The sequence below is a fragment of the Sceloporus occidentalis genome, unplaced genomic scaffold, assembly GCF_023333645.1.
Source record: "Sceloporus occidentalis isolate IW3139 unplaced genomic scaffold, rSceOcc1.0.p SCAF_5, whole genome shotgun sequence".
Classification (NCBI taxonomy): Eukaryota; Metazoa; Chordata; class Lepidosauria; order Squamata; family Phrynosomatidae; genus Sceloporus; species Sceloporus occidentalis.
The window spans coordinates 175098017-175118729 of record NW_028316985.1 but is presented as its reverse complement, the minus strand read 5'-3'; positions in this window follow the sequence as shown (position 1 = coordinate 175118729).

Here is a 20713-nt window from a genome sequence, read left to right as displayed (position 1 = left end):
CTCAATTTTGCATCTTGGCTTCCAGGGAGTATTCAGGCTTGATTTATTCAAGGATCCATCTACACTGCGCCCGCGTCATATGCGGCTTTCAGCATATGCCAGAAGCCACGTGGGGAGGAATGGGGAGTGTGTCCCTTAAATGGGGCTCGAGCAAACACGGAATTTGCTTTATGTGGGGGAGTCCCGAACGGATCCCCCGCGTAAAGCAAGGGTGCACTGTATTTGTCTTTTTGGCTATCCATGGTATCCTCAGCAGTCTTTTCCAGTACCACATCTCAAATGAGTAGATTTTCTGTCAGCTTTCTTCATTGTCCAGCTCTCACATCCATACCTAATGATGGGGAATATAATGGACTGGACAATCCTAACTTTAGTGCTCAATTGTATATCTTTACCTTTTAAGATCTTATCTAGTTATTTCATGACTGAACATCCCATTCCTAGCTTCTTCTTATTTCTTGATCCAAGGCACAGCAACTCTTTAGCTATTTCAATTTCCTCACAGTCTACATGGAATATGTGTAGGTCCTCCATGGTCATTATTTTTGTTTGTTTTTATGTTCAGCAACAAGCCAGCCTTGCACTTTCTTCCTTGACCTTCCTTAGCAGTTGTTCCAAGTCTGTAATGTTTTCTGCTAGTAGTATAGTGTCATCTGCATAGTGTGGATTAGATATTCCTTCCTCCTCTCTACACTCTTCCTTCTCCTGAGTCTAAGCCTGCTCTTTGTATGATATTTTCTACATACAAATTGAACAAATGGGGTGATAGTTTGCAGCCTTGCCTGACCCCTTTGCCACTTGGGTACTTTGCCAATAAGACTAGCCGTTAACTAGAATCATAGAATCATAGAATCGTAGAGTTGGAAGAGACCACAAGGGCCATCCAGTCCAACCCCCTGCCATGCAAGAAATCACAGTCAAAGCTTGCATAGGATTTTGATTATTATTATTATTATTATTATTATTATTATTATTATTATTAACGATGACCAAGATCTTGCATCAGAGGCTAAGATTTGTGAGTTTATCATGTCATACCTACATCCCTGACAGGACATACAATCATTCTAATGAACTGCAGCAATGCATAATTGCTCCCTTCCACAGCTTGGCTCCACTCTGCTCGAAGCCAAGCAACCGACTGAGGGAAGGGGCCAGCAACACGGCCTTATATAGGCCTAGGCCCCTCCCTCCCTGTGTGCTGTGCGGGGCCCCGCCTCCAAGGCCCAGCCCACCAATGGGCAGCCTTGGAGGACCGGAAGCCCCGCACCAACGAGACTGGCTCCCAGAGCGTCGCGGAGCGGAAGGGCCGCCCCTTCCTCCCCCGCGCACCAATAGGGAGCCGGGCAAGCCCCAGAGCACTCTGAGGGTTGTAGTCCAGCCACGTCTAGCGGCAAAACGGTCTGCCCGGCGAGGCGGGCGACCGTTGCTTATGGTAATGCAAATGTGTGCCTCTATGTGTTGTGTGCCTTCCAGTCATTTCCAATTTTTGTTGACCCTAAGCCGAATATCATGGGGTTTTCTAAGCAAGAATTGTTCAGAAGAGGTTTGCCATTGCCTTCCCCTGAGACTGAGAGCATGTGAGTTACCCAGGGTCTTCCAGTGGGTTTCATGGCCTCAAGAGAATCAAAACCTGATCTCCAGAGCTGTAGTCCAGACACTCGAAACCACTCCACCATACTGGCTTTCTATGTTCTTCACTCTCAGTTGATTTAAAGGCAGAATCATTCTACTAATTATTTGCAGATAAACAAATATAAAAATGTTGCCTGATATTTATGGAATGACTTTTGTCTTGGAAGGGGCAGTTAAAAGTGATAAGGAAGGAAAGGCTCATTAAGGCATAGCTAAGTGTACTCTGTCCTTGTTTTAATGCAGTGATCTAATTAACCTTTTGGCAGAATTAAAATGACCTTGAGTTGACCCACTGACCTCCAATGCTTGATGTTGTTAACTTTAAACAAGCTCTTTTGAGATAGTCATGAACAACATCTGTTAAAACTGGCAAAAGGTCAGACCCATTAAAGATAGCCAATCCAGGCTGATGAGACAGATGTACAGAGCAAAACAGAAAAGAAAAGAATAAATTTAGGACTGTAGTTTTGATTTTAAGACTTCGTATCAATATAATTACACTCAGCAACACACACACACACACACATACTGGTTCCAACCAACCACAATCCTGTGTACACATATGGGGAGGATAGGAAAGGAATTAAGCAGTTCCTTCTTTATGTGCTAAACTCCTCCATCTGCCATAACCAAGAAAGTTACATCTGCTGACATAAGTTCCAGCAACACCTGCATATGTCACAAACAGGATACCAGCTTTAAAGTTGCACATTTGGCTTGTTGTTCGGCTTTTTTATGCACAACTAGATGTGTATGTGGACTCACAAATCACCCACATATGTGCACCCATTTGGTGTTCACTGAGTTGTGAAACATTGCCCTTGAACACTCCAAAACACATTGCAGAAATAATCCAGTTTGAGACCACTTTAACTGCCCTGGCTCAAAGGTAGGGCATTCTGGGAACTGTAGTTTTGTAAGACATTTAGCCTTCTCTGCCAGAGAGCACTGATGCCACAATAAATTACAATCCCCAGGATTCCCTAGCACAGAGCCAGGGCAGTTAAAGCAGCCTCAAACTGGATTATTTCTGCAGTGTATTTTGGACCAGGAGTTATGTCATTTCCTGAATGCATAACTTCACATGCAGAGGAATCAGTGCCGACATGTACAGTTATTTTCCTATAGCTAGATGCCTACATAGCCTAAAGGCACCAGATCCCATCTGATCTTGGAAGCAAAGCAGGGTCAGCCCTGTTTAGTACTTGGTGCGGTGCTGTGGCCTATATTTCAGAGAAAGGAATTGGCAAAGCCATCTCTGAGTACTCCTTGCCTAAGAAACCCCTATGGAATTCCTGCGGTTGCCATAAATGGACAAGTGACTTGAAGGCACATGAACACATATGAGGTGTAACAGATGTCTGCAGAGACCTTGGAGGTTCTTGCAAGCTCTCTGGAGATGAAAACTTTCCAGCACTTCCAGCTACACAAAAATGGCTGGCCCCCTCTATGCCTATCACTCTGCTCTCCAACAGCACAAAAATGGTTGTTTTAGGGGAATGCCCTGCTTAGAAGGTGAGTTTGAGAGGATTTTAATAATTGTGTGGTTGGAACAGAATTCCAATCTATGCAACAACAAGTGAATTGCAGTGATATAAATCCAACTTATTCTATCATAATTCACTAACAGGATGCTAGCCAACAAGCTGCTGACCAAGAGGAAAATAGCATTAAAAGAAAAAGAGAGTTCCAACTCTATTGTAACCTGGGAGGAGATTTCCTAAAGCAATTCTAATGTTCTCAGGTTTTAGACCACAGCATTAATGATTACAGCCTTTAGACTGTGGCGCCTATTGATAAGGCATATATTTAGAATACCCCATAATGACCATGGAAAAGCTACTGAGTGCATATTTGGCTCTCTGGGAGTCCTCATATTCAGCCCCATTTATCAGAAACTCTTAATGCATTTGCCAAAGAAAGTGTGGGCTTTCACTGTGCAGATTTTCACTGAAATGTTTGCATTTGTTTTAAGAATATCAGATTCATTTGGCCTAATCATTTCTATCCGTTATGATGAACTCAGCAGACTGAAACATTTTTATTTTGCTGCTGCAGCAGCATCAAGGGCCTTTATCGAGTATTGTTTGTGTGTTTCTCCTCTCTGTTGTTTTCCTTGGCAAAGAGTGGGGAGGGATGTTCTGCACTGCATTAACATAGTGCATTAACATTGGTAATGTGGTAATTATTTTGCATAATCAATACCATCAAGTCCTTTTTCCCTGGGTGCTTCTTTACATTTATTCCAGAAATGTCAGGGTCCATCAGAAACAAAGCCGATTTTCTTGTCCTCCACATATTCTCCAGATAACCTCTAATTCCCCCCTAAATCTATTTGTGTTGTTCTTCTTAGACCCCCAGTTTGTACTGCGGGCTTAAGCCTTGGGGTCTTGGGTGTGTAAAACAAGCCTTTTAGCGCACCAAGGCATGAAAGAACAGACCCGGGCTGATATTAATTGCTTTTACACTGATGATTATTTATGATAATTATTTATTTTCCAAGCCGTTTCTGTTTATGATGTGATGCATTTGAGCTCTGAGCACATTAGGTGCATTATTCATTGGGTACATTTGTCAGAACATGCATGTGTATAAAGAACTAATGATCCATATTAAATTAATGATGCTATAAAATAGAAAAATGCGCCCCTATACCATGCCGCTAAGGCAAGCAACTCCAGACTGAGAGAAACCATGGTGAGAAATAAAGGGGGGAAAATCTAATCAGATGAAGCATTAGACTGTTCTGCTCTCCAAAATTTCATTTCTTGAAATGCGCTTGTACACAATGTTGGTTTTTATTAAAACAAATTAATTCAGTCATTAAGGAATCATACGGCAAGTGTCTCATAAGTCAGGACCTTCAGTGTAACAAATTGATTAAATGACTGTGTAATAGTCTCTTTAAACAAATCTAGTGTAACAAGTTAATAGATCTGCTCAATTACCATGCTGGGGTAGTGAGGATGTGGGCAACACGCTCATTAAACCTGGGAAACTGTTCTAGAGGATTTTCTATATGTTCCTTTATCTCTCTCTTTTTTAAAAAAAAATTAAAATAAAACCCCATTGGAAGTGGATTGCTAACCTGGCAATTAATTTTTTTTTTTTTTTTTTAAAGCAGATTTGATAGTAGGGAGTTGGCAGTGCAGAACAGTTATTGATGAGACTGAGGAAAAGAGAGAGACAGACTTTATAATGGATCCACCATGAAATTGGATAGAAAGTAGGCATGGGGAAATGTGTCCATTTCTTTCCCAAATATGAAGAAAGTTGCAAATTTTGGTAAATTCTTGAAAAATGAAGTGAAACTTCTGCACTGGCCATAGTCAACAAGTATAAGCTGTTCCAAGCATAAATAGGGCCATGCTGGGCCTTTCCACTAGACAAGCATTAGAGATGAGGAAAATGACAGAGAAAAAGGGTGGCAATACTATTTAAGCCTCTAAAACATGGTCCAAGATCATATGACAAGGAGATAATTTTCCACTCACAGTTATGCAGCAGTTGTGTAATAAAGTCTTACTAGTGAATCACAACATTGCACAATTAAATCCACACACACATCTGCATGCAGGTACAGTGCACATTGATGTGTATCTGTGCACAATGTGGAGGTACACCCATGTGCAATGCACCACATTCACAACTTTGCATCTGCAACCTTCAACTGAATATGGTCCTTCTGACAAAAATGTCCAACTGCTTCCGTAGCAGAACTAAGGCATGTATGAGGTACCAACAGCGTATCAGCTATGATTAAATATCCCAGGGATTCAAATGCAGACTTTGAGGGGCAAGCACTTGAAGCCCTGGGCCTAGGTGGATCTGTTAGCTTCAGTTTCTCTTTTTCTTGTTAATTTCCATCAAGTCATCTTGTAGAAATGAGAGACCTCCAACTCATCCTGATAAGGATTTTATACTCAAGGCCATGACTTCCTTGACTGAATCTATCCATCTTTAGTGCCGGTTTCCACTTTTCCTATTGCCTTCCACTTTACCAGGCATTATTGTCTTTTATAATGAGCTATGTTTTCTCATGATATGTTTGAAGTATTACAGTCTGTTTTGTCATCTTGGCTTCTAGGCAGAATTCAGGTTTGATTTGCTCTTGGATCCATTTACTTGTCTTTTTGGCAGCCCACAGTATACGTAGAATTTTTCTTCAGCACCACATTTTCAATTAGTCGATTCTTATCACCTTTTTCATCCAACTTAACCATACATAGAAACTGAAAATGGCATGAACAATCCTAACTTTAGTATTCAAGATAAATTGTTTCTTCACAATTGCCATCCCAAATCTTAGTCTTCTGATTTCTTGACTACTGCCTCCATTTTGATTTATGACTGAGCCAAGGTTCACAACATGCACTTTTAGCCATGATAATACAGAGGTCCCTAGGACATGCGCACCCACTATACAAATCATGTTCTAAACCATGATGTCATAGTTTGGATCACAGTTTTTCCATTATAAGCTCCAACAAGCAGGATTGCAGCTGATTTTCCACATTGCCAGACTCATGAAGACATATCTTTTCGAGCAGGCCTACCCCTGACTCTACCCCCCAGTATACTCTCTCTCCCCTCCTTCGTCAGCTGGTTGAGCTGGCATGAGTTTGCTTGTTTTTATTGTAATGTTTTTAATGTATTTTAACATGTCTGACTGTATGGACTGCTTGTTGTACACCATCCTGATTTCTAGAAGGGTGGTATAGAAATAAATTATTATTATTATTATTATTATTATTATTATTATTATTTCTGTATATTCCTTTCTACATTTTTCTCTGTATGTTCCTTCCAATGTATGTTTACCTATATCAGTGGGCATAGTGAATGTCACGTTGAAGCACTCCTGATTGAATTACTTGCTTTCACTAAGGAGCTCTGCTTCTTCCTTACTGGAAGGTTTTTAAGTTAACCTCTTCTTCAAGAGAGATGATACCAAGTGACTTTCAGATTAATACAAACCTACCACACTGGGCCATTGGTATCTGCTGGGGTTTGATTCCAGGATCCCCCATGGACACCAAAATCCATGGATGCTCAAATCCCATTATTATACAGTGGTGCAACTCAAAGATGTGCTTTTTGGTGTGTGTGTGTGTGTGTGTGTGTGTGTGTGTGTATGCCATGGTTAGTTGAAGCCATGGATGCATAACCCATGGATATTTGGGGGGGAGGTTTGACTGTAATAGCTTCAGAGAAAATCGTATGCATGGGAGTGTGATATGGTCATAGAAAATTATTGTTTATGGTAGCAGAGGAACGTTTGGGCCTCTAGGTGTTTTGAACTTCAGCTTTCATAATCCTTTGCCATTGGCCATACTGAGGAGGGGTGATGAGAGCTGAAGCCAAAAATAGCCAAAACATTCCCAACCCCAGATGTAAGATGAGCATGTGTCAGGGTTAGGCAGTTGTCAGACTTCCAGGACTGTTGTTTGGTTGGTTGGTTTTCATAAAATCTTGAGATTTACCAACCAGATCCAGATGCAAAATAGATGGTGAGACACTAAATGTTGGCTCATCATACTGTCTTCCTATACAAGCACCAATCTAAATCTGAGTGACAACAGATCAGGTATTCTAACACAAAACTCTAAAACCTAGAGGTGAGCAGAAAGGCCTGGTCAAAATAAGGTAAAAAAATACCATATTTTTGCATCTAAGGATGTAGACCTAAGTCTACAAAAGCTTATGCTACAACTTCTTTTGCACAGTAAGTCTCAAAAATGCTACAAGATCCCTTTTCATACCATTTTATAGGTGAGGGACACCATGGGTAGAGAGATTCTTTTTTTAAACCAGCAAGTTTGCTATTACAGTGGGCCCTTGTTATGCTCTGGGGTTTGGTTCCAGGGCTCCCATGGATTCCAAAAATCCATGGATGCTCAAGTCCTATTAAATACAATGACACATTAAAATAGTGTCCCTTACACAAAATGACAAGATCAAGGTTTACCTTTTGGAATTTATATATTTTTAAAATATTTTCAAGCTGTAGATGCTCAAATCCATTAATAAAAAATCCATATGGAAGGCTAACTGTCTTAACTATTGATTTACTGGAAATCAGGCCATCTGCTATACTGGCTGGAGTATTCTAGGGCCCATAGACCATAGGCATAATTTCCCCAAGTGTCAAGCAGATCTCTTGACTTTATCATTCTTCTCCCACTTAAATGTTTGAACAAAAGCCACAGTATCACACCCACCCATTCCGCTTCAGTCTGAAACTGCACATTGCTATTTTGTTAAATGTTTGCTCTTTATTGTGACTCTGCCACTTTATATGCTGGGTTTACTTTTTAATTTCATTTGCCAGGTGTTGTTGCCCATATTTTAATAGTTTATGTAATTCTTAAGCAATGGGGGCTGGCCTTTGTGCTGAATTAAAGAGAAGACGCTTTAGTACCAGCCCTAGCAATATACTAACAGCTTGACAGTGATGGATTTGCATAAAGATAAATGAGATGGACTTGCTTGACTTGACTTTAAGCAAACGATTGAGAAGGAAGGCAGAGACTGGATGTTGTTGATGTAGGAAGGGAAAGGAAAGAAAGAGAAGGGAAATAAGAAGGACAGTTGATGTTCATGGTAACACTAGTGTGTCCAGCTGGAGCACTAGATTTCAGATGGGTTGATCTTCTGCCTATCAGCTTTCTTCACTGTCCAGCTTTCACAACCATACATAGAAACTTAAAATACAGTGGTATGGACAATCTTGACTTTCGTATTCAATAATATGTCTTTACACTTGAGGATCTTCCCTAGTTCCTTCTTAGCTACCCTTACGAATCCTAGTCTTCTTCTGATTTCTTGACTGCAGTCCCTATTTTGATTTTCAAGAAATCAGACTAGGACTTGGAAGGGCAGCTATGAAGGGGCTAGACAAGATCCTGAAGTGTAAAGATTGTTGCTAACTGACGTCAAGTCGACTTGAGGATTTTCTAGACCATTGTAATTTCCATTTCTACGTATGATTGTGAAAACTGGACAGTGAAGATCTTCATCTTCATTTCTCTGAAGATGCCAGCCACAGATGCTGGCAAAACATCAGGAATAAACTCTTCTGGAACATGGCCACATAGCCCAAAAACCCCACACAGAACTATGGATGCCAGCCATGAAAGCCTTCAACTTCACATTGAGACTGTCATACTTTGGACATATCGTGAGAAGACATGACTCCCTTAAACAAAATGCTTGGCAAAGTGAAAGGCAATAGGAAAAGAGGAAGATTGCATTCCAAATGGATAAACTCAATCAAGGAAGCCACAGCCCTGAGTTAACAAGACCCATGCAGGGCTGTTGACAATAGAGTGAGTTGGAGTTCTCTCATTCATAGGGCTACCTTAAGTCAAAGTCGACTTGACGTCAGTTAGCAACAAACTTCAGACAGAAAAGAAGATTTCAAAAAATGTTTTTTCAAAACTTTACTGGAGCTAATGGTTTGAACCAAAGAAATGTTCTTCTGCATTCATATAAACAATAAGAGAGTAAAAAACACAAAAATATTCTGCCATTCTGATTAATTTCTCAAAAGATTACAGCACCCACAGTCAGATTCAACCAGTTCCTGAAGGTTATGTGTTCGAATAGTTTCAAATATGTGGTCTAATAGTTTCCAGGTCTCTGAGATTTGTATTTTAGCAAGTGCAAGCAATAGAATACTGCAAGCATTGTAAATCTTCAGTGACTCCTTGAATTATAGATAGGATCAATAATGTTGGGCATTTTTAATGAATTGGAAGCTAAAGATTTCAAGTTATTGTTGAATTACTTGATCCCAGAGTTACTCTTAGGCTGGTGTAGAAGGGTAGTCTGGCACATGGCCCTCAGTCCTCCAACCTGCCCTGCCCTCCAGCCTTACCACCTGAGAGAGCCACTTCACTTTGTACTTCCAGCTACATCTGGAGGCAGCTACATATTCTGAGACATAGTATATTAGCCAATAGTTAGTAAACCACCAATTCCTTTATTATGTCATTCCTGGTCTTAGCTAAGAATGTATAATGCCGATTCATTTGATAATTATTTTTTAAATCTCTTTAAACGGTGAAATGGTGTAGATTAAATACAGCATATGGATTAAAGCAATCTGAATTCAATGCCAAGACCAGACACAAAGTTTAGTGAGCAATTTGGGCATATCAAGGTCACTTGCCTTACCTTATTCTCCAACATTTCACAGATGAATACCAGGATAGCTGTGACAAGGCAACATAAGAGTGATCAAAGTTATTAATGAAGAAGAATGCACAGGCTAAGACAGGCAGCAGCATTTTACTTTTGCCTGGCCATACCGGAAAGGGTGACTTTTACCCTCTCCTCTCCTCTCCTGGTGGCGCGGTGGTTAAATGCCTGTACTGCAGCCACTCACTCAAAACCATAAGGTTGCGAGTTCAAGACCAGCAAAAGGGCTCAAGCTTGACTCAGGCTTGCATCCTTCCAAGGAGGTCGCTAAAATGAGTACCCAGATTGTTGGGGGCAAATTAGCTTACAGTTGTAAACCGCTTAGACACTGCTTAGGCAGTATGAAGCTGTATATAAATAAAGCTTGTTTGTTTGTTTGTTTATATTCCCTGCTGAGTAAATTAAGCAAGCTACTGTTGCACTTTGAACTCAATTTGCAGCAAATAAAGTAAACTAAGGATAGGGTTGCCATATCTGAGGACCTCCAAACTGGGAAAAATGTAGGACAAGGTTTAAAAATGTAGGACCTTTTTTTTTTTTTAATTTCCTGGCCAGGAAATTAAAAAAAAAAAGGTCCTACATTTTTAAACCTTGTCCTCCTTCCCGGCTTGGGAGGAAGCCTCGGCCTCCTCTCAGGCTGGGAAGGGGCGCGGGGGCTGCCCGTCATCGCGGCCATCGCCACAGTGGCAAGCGGCTTCCTCCTCCTCCCAGGCCCCGGCGAGGCCTTGGAGGACTCAGCGATCACGGAGCCACCTCCAAGGCCTCACTGGGGCCTGGAAGGGAGCGTCTCCGCGGCCGGAGCTCCGACCGTGGAGAGCGCTCCCAGGCCTCAGTGAGGCCTTGGAGGCCCCAGCGGCTCACACGGGGGCGGAGGTGGCTGCAGGTGGTGCTGTCCCGGTTTTGGCGCCAAACCAAACCAGACCAGGACCAGGTCAGCACCACCCAAAGCGGGATTGCCCCGCCTACAGGTGGGATATGGTATCCCTAGCTAAGGATAAAGAGCAAAGTGAGAAGAGGAGAGAGGAACTGGAACCTTTTGCAAGCATTTGGGGAAAGTAAAATGAGGAAAGAGTAATCCCTATCCCTACCAAATTGGGACAGTTGGAAATATAAACACAAACCAAGGGTACACCTAGATATGCTGACCTGAGGGTTCTCTGGAAGAAGAATTTATGTGTGACAAATGTGACTTTAGTAGGAACACATAAACTATGGGCATCTAACAAAAACCTCAGAACAACATTATTTGTATTATTTCTAGAAAAGCCTGTAGTAAACTCATAGGAAGCATAATTTTACTGCAATTCATATCTGCTGACCTCTCCTTTTTTATTTCTAAATGCAAAGGAAAAAACCTCCTCCTCAGCATCCCCTCTTCTTCTTTACCTGCAGTTGGTGAGGAAATTCCTTGGGGAATAGCCCACTGGTCTGCCTCTCAACCCTTTGGGGAGCAAGTTTATGGAATCATTCTGTAGACCTGCTTGTCAGTATCTTCTTGATGGGCTCTATCAGCCTCAGCATATCAATGTTTGGCAATGAAAGTAAATTCAGCAAGAAGAGGTGGCTTGGGGTACGATGGCATGATAGAGTATTTTAAAAAGCAATTGGATGTCAAAGCTGCTAGTCTGGCAAATGTCAAATCACATTGACCTCAGTGCTGCCTGTCATTGCAGGATGAGAGACACAGTATTATTTTTTTATATGATAAAGAGGATACTGTGATACCATCCTAGCCCCTCTGCTCATCTTCAGGCATGACCCACAGGCAATTAATATATACAATAGGATTCCATGATACAGCTTTCCTTGTAGCACCCTTCCATCCTCTCCTGACAGCCTGAACAAAATGCATTTATGTTTGCTAAGTCTCATTATGTTCTGTGGGCTTAATTCCAAGGAAGCATGCATAGGTTCACATCCTTTGAGGCAAACATGCTCTGGGTCAGAACCAAAGAATCAGAACATAGGGTGATTGCTTCCGTTTTTGACTGCAACTCTCAAAATCCCCAAGCCAGCATGCTAATAAGGGGATTCTGGAAGCTGCAATAGAAAAAGTCATCTAAAATTTGCAAAACGTTTTCCCAAATAATTTCCCCAGAATCTGCAAGAAAAAAAAGCACAGAGATACCATACACACATTACCAATTCAGTCTCTCATCTTACCTGGCTTCTCTTGTAGCAGAAAGTGCCCTGGTGTTGTTTTTTCCTCTCCCTCCTCCCACATCATCACCAGTGGAGGCCTTTGCTCCTGACAGAGGAGGAAGCCATTTCTGAAATAAGGGTTTGGACTCCTGTCACCTTCAGTTTAACCAAATGGCTGCAATTTTATTAACTCCACTTGAGCATTAACTGAGCGGTTATCCTGCCCAAGCTGAAGGTCAGACAGTGATGGCCGATTACTTAAATAGAGCCAGCTCCTTTACACACAAGTGCTCCCTGAAGCTAAGATGATGCTGCTGCTTGGGGTGAGCACACCATTAGAGACTTTAGTGTCCAAAGCCAAGTGGTCTGAATTGGTAGCACCATCTATTATCATAGACTCATATAGTTGGAAGAGACCAAAAGAGCCACCCAGTGCAACCTCCTGCCCTACAGAAACATAGAATCAAAGCACCCCTGATAGATGGCCATCCAGCCTCTGTTTAGAAACTTCCAAAGAAGGAGATTCCCCCACCCTCTGAGGAATAGTGTTCCACTGTCAAACAGCTCTTACTGTCAGAAAGTTCTTCCTAATGTTGAGGTGGTTTGAATCCATTTCTCTGTGTCCTATTCTCTGGAGCTCCAGAAAACAAACTGTCTCCATCTTCAGGATGACATCCTTTAAAACATTTGAACCAGGCTATCATATCACCTCTTAACTTTCTCTTCTCCAGGCTAAACTTACCCAGCTCCCTAAGCCACTCCTCATAGGGAATGGTTTCCAGACCATTCTACCTTTCAGATATTTTTTTTAAAATTTCTCAGCAGCTCTATGCTCACACCAACTTCAGTTCAGCACCAACAAAATAGTCATCATTGTCTTTCTCAGAATGCCTCAGTGGCATACTCTCCAATTGTCCTGGAAGGACCAGTCCCAATTAATCCTCTATTGTTCCACTTTTTTCAGCTGCTTTTACAACTAGACGTTATTCAGACGATGAAAATAAACCTGGTAGAATCTGGGTTGAATCTTTGTTGTTCACATGCATTTCGAAAGTATACAATTAAGTTCGAGGAGGCAGCTGCCAAAACCCCTACTTAACCTGGGTTAATGGATGTTGGGGGGGGGGTATCCAAGTTTTTCTAAAAGATTCAGATTCTTGGTTCTGTGAATAACTGATGTGAATAGACGGGGGATAAACCAGGATAAAATTCTGTATGCCTTGAATGTGCTTCAAATACATCCTCAGCACTGACTCCATCTTTATTTGAGTGCTGGCACATGGGAGCAACCCAACTGTGTATAGATGTGTATAGATGCAGTTCCATAGTGTGAACAACAAACCTGGAATGCATAAGGTTTTTCACATATGCCTGTTACAGACTGCCAAAATAAAGCTGCTTCGGGTCTCTTTGGAGGTATGCTGTTTAAATGCTGCATGCATCCTAAGAATCCGGAAGCAGCACCAAAGCTGCACTCCAGTGCTTAGGAATGGAGTGTGGCTTTGGCGCGACCTCCGGACTCTTAGGAGCCATGCATCATTTAAATAGCATACCTCCAAAGAGACCCGAAGCAGCTTTATTTTGGCAGTCTGTAACAGGCCTATAGTCACACTAAAAAAAAAAAAGTGTGAATGGCCTCCTAGTTTCTCTCTTTCCCTCCCACTTTATTCATTTGACCTCAATTTTCTTCACCTGCTGCAACTCTGCCTGAGAATTCTAAATACCCCTCCTTAAAACTGCCAATCCCAGAATGCAACAGGAGGCAGCTAGAGGAGTCAAAGTGGAATAGTAGCACTTTAAGAGCATAGTGTGATAAACATCTTAGTTCAAGGTGCAAAAACCATTTGCACTCAGTTAACTCAGAAGAGGATGGGGAAAATATTGATCATCTCAGTAGGCTCAGGCAAAAACAAAGAGCTGCAGATGCACCTAGTTTGTGTTTTTTCCCTCATTAATGACTTTTGCCATCTTGACCACACTCTAATGCTGCTTGGCCATAAGTGTCTTATTTTTCATCTGTGAAATGTTGGAGGATATACATCTACATGGAATGGGGAGAGGGAACCATCTTGTCCTTTGCCTCCAACAACAAAATGCCCATTGGTAAGTGATAGTGCCACAGACAGCTGCATGTAAATGGCCTCTTAATCCCCCCCCCCCCCATTTTTATGGGCATGGAAACTGGGGTGGCCATTTCACCAAGTTTCTACAGGTAGCAGACAAAAAAAAATCTCCAATGGTGTGGAATGGACTGGGTGGCTCTTGGGGTCTCTTCCAATTCTATGGTTCTATGCTTTTGGAGATGAGGTTCATCATTAGAAGTGGCAGCTGCATGACTACTTTCCACTTTCCTAAGCTTGCTTGCTCCCATTCTAAGTGGTGCAAGCAATAGGAACTGGATTGTCAAGCTCAGCACCATTTTACATTCTCCACAATGCCCCAGGCTGCATCCATTCTGCAGAAATAATCCAGGTTGACACCATTTTAACTGCCATGGCTCAATGCTATGGAATTCTGGGAACTGTGGTGGTTGTGGCACCAGAGATCACTGAAGACTAAGAAACACAAAACATCAATTCCCAGAATTCCCCAGCATTGAGCCATGCCAGTTAAAGTGGTGTTAAACTGCATTATTTATGCAGTGCAGATGCAGCCTGAGTAAGAGGAGAAATCAGCAGAGGAAATGTCCTTAGGTCTGAACTGTATAGCCTTCCACCACAACTAATTATCCTAACTTGAACCTTTTCCACTAACATAGCCTGTGTTGCATTTCCCCTAGTTTCATCTTAGAAAGCATTCAAAAAGTCTCAAATATCAGCAAGTGAACTTCTAACCTTATAAAAATCACTGACATTTTATCCCTCCATCAACTTTTCTTAAAGCCAATGGTGGTGACATTATTTATGAGCTTTGCTTTTAAAAAAAAAAATAGCAAGGCTTATAATGGATAGTCAATGTGAGAAGTGCATGGATGTCATTTGAGGGTTGGACTCCCCACTCTTGGCTTAAAAAAATAGCATTGCTGAAGGACAGCAAAACAATGGGAAGATTTTTTAAATGCTGCTTCCCTCAGATTTCCCAAACTAAGGGTGGGAATTGTGTAGCCTTTCAGGTGTTGTTGGACTGCAACTCCCAAAAGCCCTAGCCAGCATAGCCAATGGTGAGGAATGCTGGAAGTTGCAATTTGTTAATATCTGGAAGGTTGCATGATACCTACCAGTGCCCTAGACTGAGTCAAGCAATCACAACTGAACTTTTCCAGCCATCTAAATGCATCTGCACTGTACAAATAATGCAGTTTGAGACCACTTTAACTGCCATGGCACCATCCTACAGAGTTTTGGAATTTGTAGTTTTGTGAGGTATCAGTACTCTTTGGCACACTGGTTGCCATAACTCAGAAATGACTTGAAGGCACACAGCGCGCGTGCGCACACACACACACACACACACACACACACTGTTCTCTAAGAGAACCAGCGTAGTACTTTGAGTGTTGGACTATGAACCTAGAGATCAGAGTTCAGTTCCCCAATTGGCCATGGAAACCCACTAGGTTACCTTCAGCAAGTCACACACTCTCAGCTGCAGAAACCCCCATGATACCTGGATTAGGGAAAAGCTTGTTGTTGTGTGCCTTTATGTCATTTCTGATTTATGGCAGCCCTAAGGCGAACCTATCATGGGGTTTTCTTAGCAAGATTTGTTCAGAGGAGATTTGCCATTGCCTTCCCCTGAGGTTGAGAGCCCAAGATCACCCAGTGGTTTTCCATGGCCGAGCTGGAAGTCAAACCTTGGTCTCCAGAGTTGTAGTCCAACACTCAAAGCACTACACCATGCTGACTTTCATAAGGAAAACCTTAAGGTTGTTATGTCAGAAACCAACGCAACAACAAATGTTCTCTATGTGGGGCTGTCCTTAAAAAGTGTTTAGAAGTTGCAGCTAGTGCAAAATGCACCAGCCAGACTGGTGTCAAGTGTGCACTCAGACACCATATAATACCATTTTGCCCAGAATTGCACCATTTTCCAGTTTCCTGGAATTCAAGGTGCTGGTTTTGACCTATAAAACCCTGAACAACCTGGGGCCAGGATATCTGAAATACCACCTCCTCCCATATAAACCTGCCTGAAATCTGAGATTTTCAATGGAGGCCCTGTTGCACAGCCCAGCACCTCATGACACTCAGCTGGTGCGTTTATGCAACAAGTCTTTCTCTATTGAAGCACCTTGACTGTGGAACTCTCTCCCAAGAGAAATTAAGCTGACTGTATCCTTTTTGACTTTCTGGAGGACAGAAACAGTGTTACTCCATATAGCCTGAAATGGATGAAATTGTTTTGACTGTTTTGTTTGTTTTAAAATTATGTTCCACAACTATTTTAGACCATTTTTAAAAGTCCATCATCAGTATTTTAATTTATTTTTAAAGGTTTCATCTCTGCTGCCACACTGCCAAATTAATGCAATTTGACACCACTTTGACTGTCATGGCTCCATCCTATGGAATCCTGGGATTTGTAGTGTGTTGTGGCACCAGAGCTCCCTGACAGAGAAGGCTAACTACAAATTCCAGAATGACATAGCATGGAGCCATGGCAGTTGAAACAGTGTCAAATTGCATTAATTCTGCAGTGGAGATACAGCTCTGTCTTGTTTAAAATGTTTTTCTCTGTTGTGCATCATCTTGGTGGCCCTGCTGGGCTGGGAGATGATAATAATATTGTGGGATATGGCAAATCCATGTCCAGCTCTTGAGTAAATCTTCAGCCAACCATAAGGTTCCTCTTTCTTGGTCTCACCCCACTCACCCCATCTCTTCAGTGTTTTAAGGGGATGCCGGTGAATGCCACAGCCCCTTTCTACCCCAAAGCAGGAAGAAGTGGGGAGAAGTGGTGTCACACCTTCTTAGGGTATCACCTGGTGCGGTCTGAACCTCCTGCACCCCCTTAGTGACACCACAGTCTTCTCCCACTTGCTTTTGGATTCAGAAGATCAGTATTCCCCATTTTTGGCACAGCAACATCTTCCCGTCCTCTGCTATAATTGCTTGTGAGCACTGAGGAGGACATAAATAAAACTCTGCAACTGAAGGAAAGCAACTCCCAGAATCCCCCAGTGAGTATAGGAACATGTGGAATTTTTCCACCTCCTTTCCTGAAGTCCCTCTCTGCCAGAGTTCAAGACCTTTCCTTATTTACCATTTGCTCTCTGCCTTGAGAGGGAGACTTTCTTGCTAAATCCCCTTTCAAAGCCAGCTTCAGCTACATCCACATTGCAGAAATAATCCGGTTTGACACCACTTAAATGGCCATGGCTCAGTACTATGGAATTCTAGGAACTGTAGTTTTGAGATATTTAGCCTTCTGTGTCAGAGAGCTCACATCCCAAGACAAACACAGACACAATTTCCAAGATTCCAGTTAAAGTGGTGTCAAACTGATTATTTCTGCAATGGAGATGCAGATTTAAGAGGCCTCACCCACACTTTGTGAGGAGTATTGAATACACCACTAATGTTAAAAAGTGGTCTATACTCCTTCACTCAAAATCACATCCTTCCCTTTTGATGTTGTGACCAGAAGAGAGAAAGAACAGAATGGTCAGGAATGGTTTTTAACAGCCATATGAAAATAATAATAATAAATGGAATATTTGTAAATGTGTATCATTGCTGTTTTTAAGGTAAGATTTCCTGATACTTTGCTTATGGTGCTGTCTTCTCCAGAAACAAAGTTTTTGTACTTGGTGCCTGGGCCTTGTTGTAGTGCCCTGGTCATAGTTATATCTCCCTGGGAGGCTTCTCCAATCCCTTTGAGGGAAACAAGAGAAATTTTAAACCTGGTTAGACCGAAATCACTGATACTTCACCCGCCCCACATTGGCTTCACAGGAACATTCTTCCTTTCCTCCTCCTCCTCCTCCTTTTCTTCTTCTCTCTCTCTCTTTCTCCTTCTCTTCCTTTCCTTTGTTACTTCATTCTTGCCCTTTGCTTTCTGTATCTCTCTCTCTCTCTCTCTTCTGTTCTTCTTTCTCCTTCTCCCTTTTCTGACACCAACATTCTTTCTTTTTCTTTTTCCTTCCTTCCTTCCTTCCTTCCTTCCCTCCTTCCTTCCTTTCTTCCTTCTTATTTTATTTTTCTTTTCCTGTCTTTTCATCTGCCTGTCTTCTTTCTTCATTTTTCTCTTCGTTTCCTTCCTTCCTTCCTTCCTTCCTTCCTTCCTTCCTTCCTTTTCTAATCCTTTTTGTATTATTTTAGTTTCCTATCCCTCTTTCTGTTCTTTTCTTTTCCCTTTCCTTCTTCCTTTTTTTTACTTCTCTACTTTCCTCTCCATTTTCTTTTCTTACATTCCTCTGCTTTTTCTACTTTTTCCCTTTCCACTCCTTTTCTATTCTTTTAGTTTTCTACCTCATCTTTCCCCCCCCTTTCCCCTCTTTCCTTCATTTCCCCTTTTCTTTTCCATTGTCCTCTCCATTTCTATTGTCCTTTCCTCTACTTTCCTCTTTTTCAACATTCTTTTTACATTTTCCTCTCCATTTCCCTTTTCTGCTTTCCCCCCTTACTTTTGCTTTTTTTTCTACTTCTTTTTTTCCATTTTCCTGCTTCTGTTTTTAACTTTACTTCCCCCCTTTTTCCACTTTCCTCTTCCAGTTTCCTGTCTATTTCTCTTTTCCACTTTCCTTTCCTCTTTTTCTCTACTTTCTGTAACTTTTCAACTTACTTCTCCTTTCCTCTTTTTCCTTTTCTGTTGCCTTCTTTTCTATTTCCCTTTCCCCCTACTGTACTGGCAGGCCTTCTCTCCTGGCTCCCAACAGCATAATATTCATAATATTCTCCGCACTCTCTGCTTCATCCACTCTGAAAAATGGCCAGAAATTGAGTGACCTGAAATAACCCAACAGAGAATAAATAAGAAAACCACCACAAAATCTGTATTTCCCCATAAAGTTTCCACAAGGGAAGTGGGTGAGCATTTCCTGGTGGAGGGGAAAGCAATGAAGCAAATATTTGTTTTACTATCCATCTTATTTTCAAACTCGCTCTGTTAAACAATATCGAATGTCTTCTCTTTTAAGAAGATTGCGTTGTGAATGACCAATTTTTATTATTTAATCTCAGATGAGACGATATCATCTCAAGCTTCCCACTTTTTCCCCCCTCCTTCTTTATCATCCAGGCAAGAGGCTTCTTATAACTGATTTTAATTCATCTATCTTTTTAAAAAAACAAACAAAGTGCATTGTATTGAACTGATCTTGCAAAGGTTTTTCTTCTGTTTACAAACCGAAACATCTTTGTATAAATTAATAAAAGGTTAAGATGGCAATACAACATGATCATTAACTTCCTTTAGAAAGAAAGAAAGAAATATACATACTCATTGTTTATACACACAAAAGCCCAGCAATTCACATTTTTCAAAGTCAATTGCAGCAAATGAACAAAGTGGGGATTTTTGAGCAGACAAATTCACCATAACAAATATAACAAACTTGGAGCAGGGCCTGGTATTTCTGAAAACAGATAAGTTTGACTTTAATTTTTATTTTTCCCTATCCTCTCCTGGGGTTTATTTCTGGATTTCTTTTTAATTACTATTATTAAATTAAAGCCCCACACTAATAATTAAGCAACTTTACTGGCATAAGAAACACAAGTCTTTATGCTTGGCCAATAATTTTTAAAATAAAAGGTTTTTAATTGTATTTTCTAAGACCCAGTTACAACTGTGAGGAAATAAACAGGAATGTGTAGACTATCGCCTGTAATTTACAGATGCACTTTAAAGTATCTCCAGCTGGTTTCAATTGGACTTACTTCCAAGTAAGTGTGCTCAGGACCAGATTTACATCATTCCCCTTTAAAAACTGGGACGGACTGTGCAAATATCCACTGTTACGCTCCTTCTACCTGAGAAAGACTCCCGTGTAACTCTAAAGCTTGCCAAATGTTATCCTGACCAAAAAAAAGGATGCACTTAAAAGGGACCTGCTTACATTTTAAACTCCTTTTTCGGGCATGGATTACTGTATTGGATGGGAAAATAGAGTGAAATTAGGAACTATTTTGAATTAGGAACTTCTGCCCCAACTAAAAATGATACAGGATGACGCATTAAAGGAAGCAACACAGAGGAGGGAGGAGGAAAGGAAAACCAAAATGAGCCACTCTTTCTACACACGCAACCAAACCAATGGTAACCAAAGTTTGGTACAGTTGCCCATATTCACAGTCCAAAGAAGTCCTCTAGTCCCATGTGTGTGTGTTTTTTTAAATGTATTTACAAAGTGTCACTACTGTCAGATTTCTTGCCAGCAAGGGGCCCAGCTCTTTGATGGGGTGTCTCCCAATTTGAGTCTTGGTACCCCCAAACCCCTTTTCTGGAGTCCACTGAGAAGGGTGCAGAGGAGATTTTGGGGATGGGACACAAGAGCAAAGCATGCCCCTGACTGCTGGACCACCAGAGCTTGGGTGCCATTGAAGGTCCTTCCTCCCTCCTTTTTTTCTGTTGCTGGATAGAAAAATAGCTCTTCTTTACATCTGTCTGGAGGGAGCCACCTTCAAAGGGAGAATTGGGGGGGACTCTCAGGGTGACCAGATGTATCCTCCTTTTCCTGGATATGTCCTCCATGTCAAACTTCTGTCCAGGAGGAATCCCACAATGTCCTCCTCCCTTTGCAGCACAACTGAGAAGCTGGGATTGACATTTCTGGGAGTGTGTTGAGCTTTTC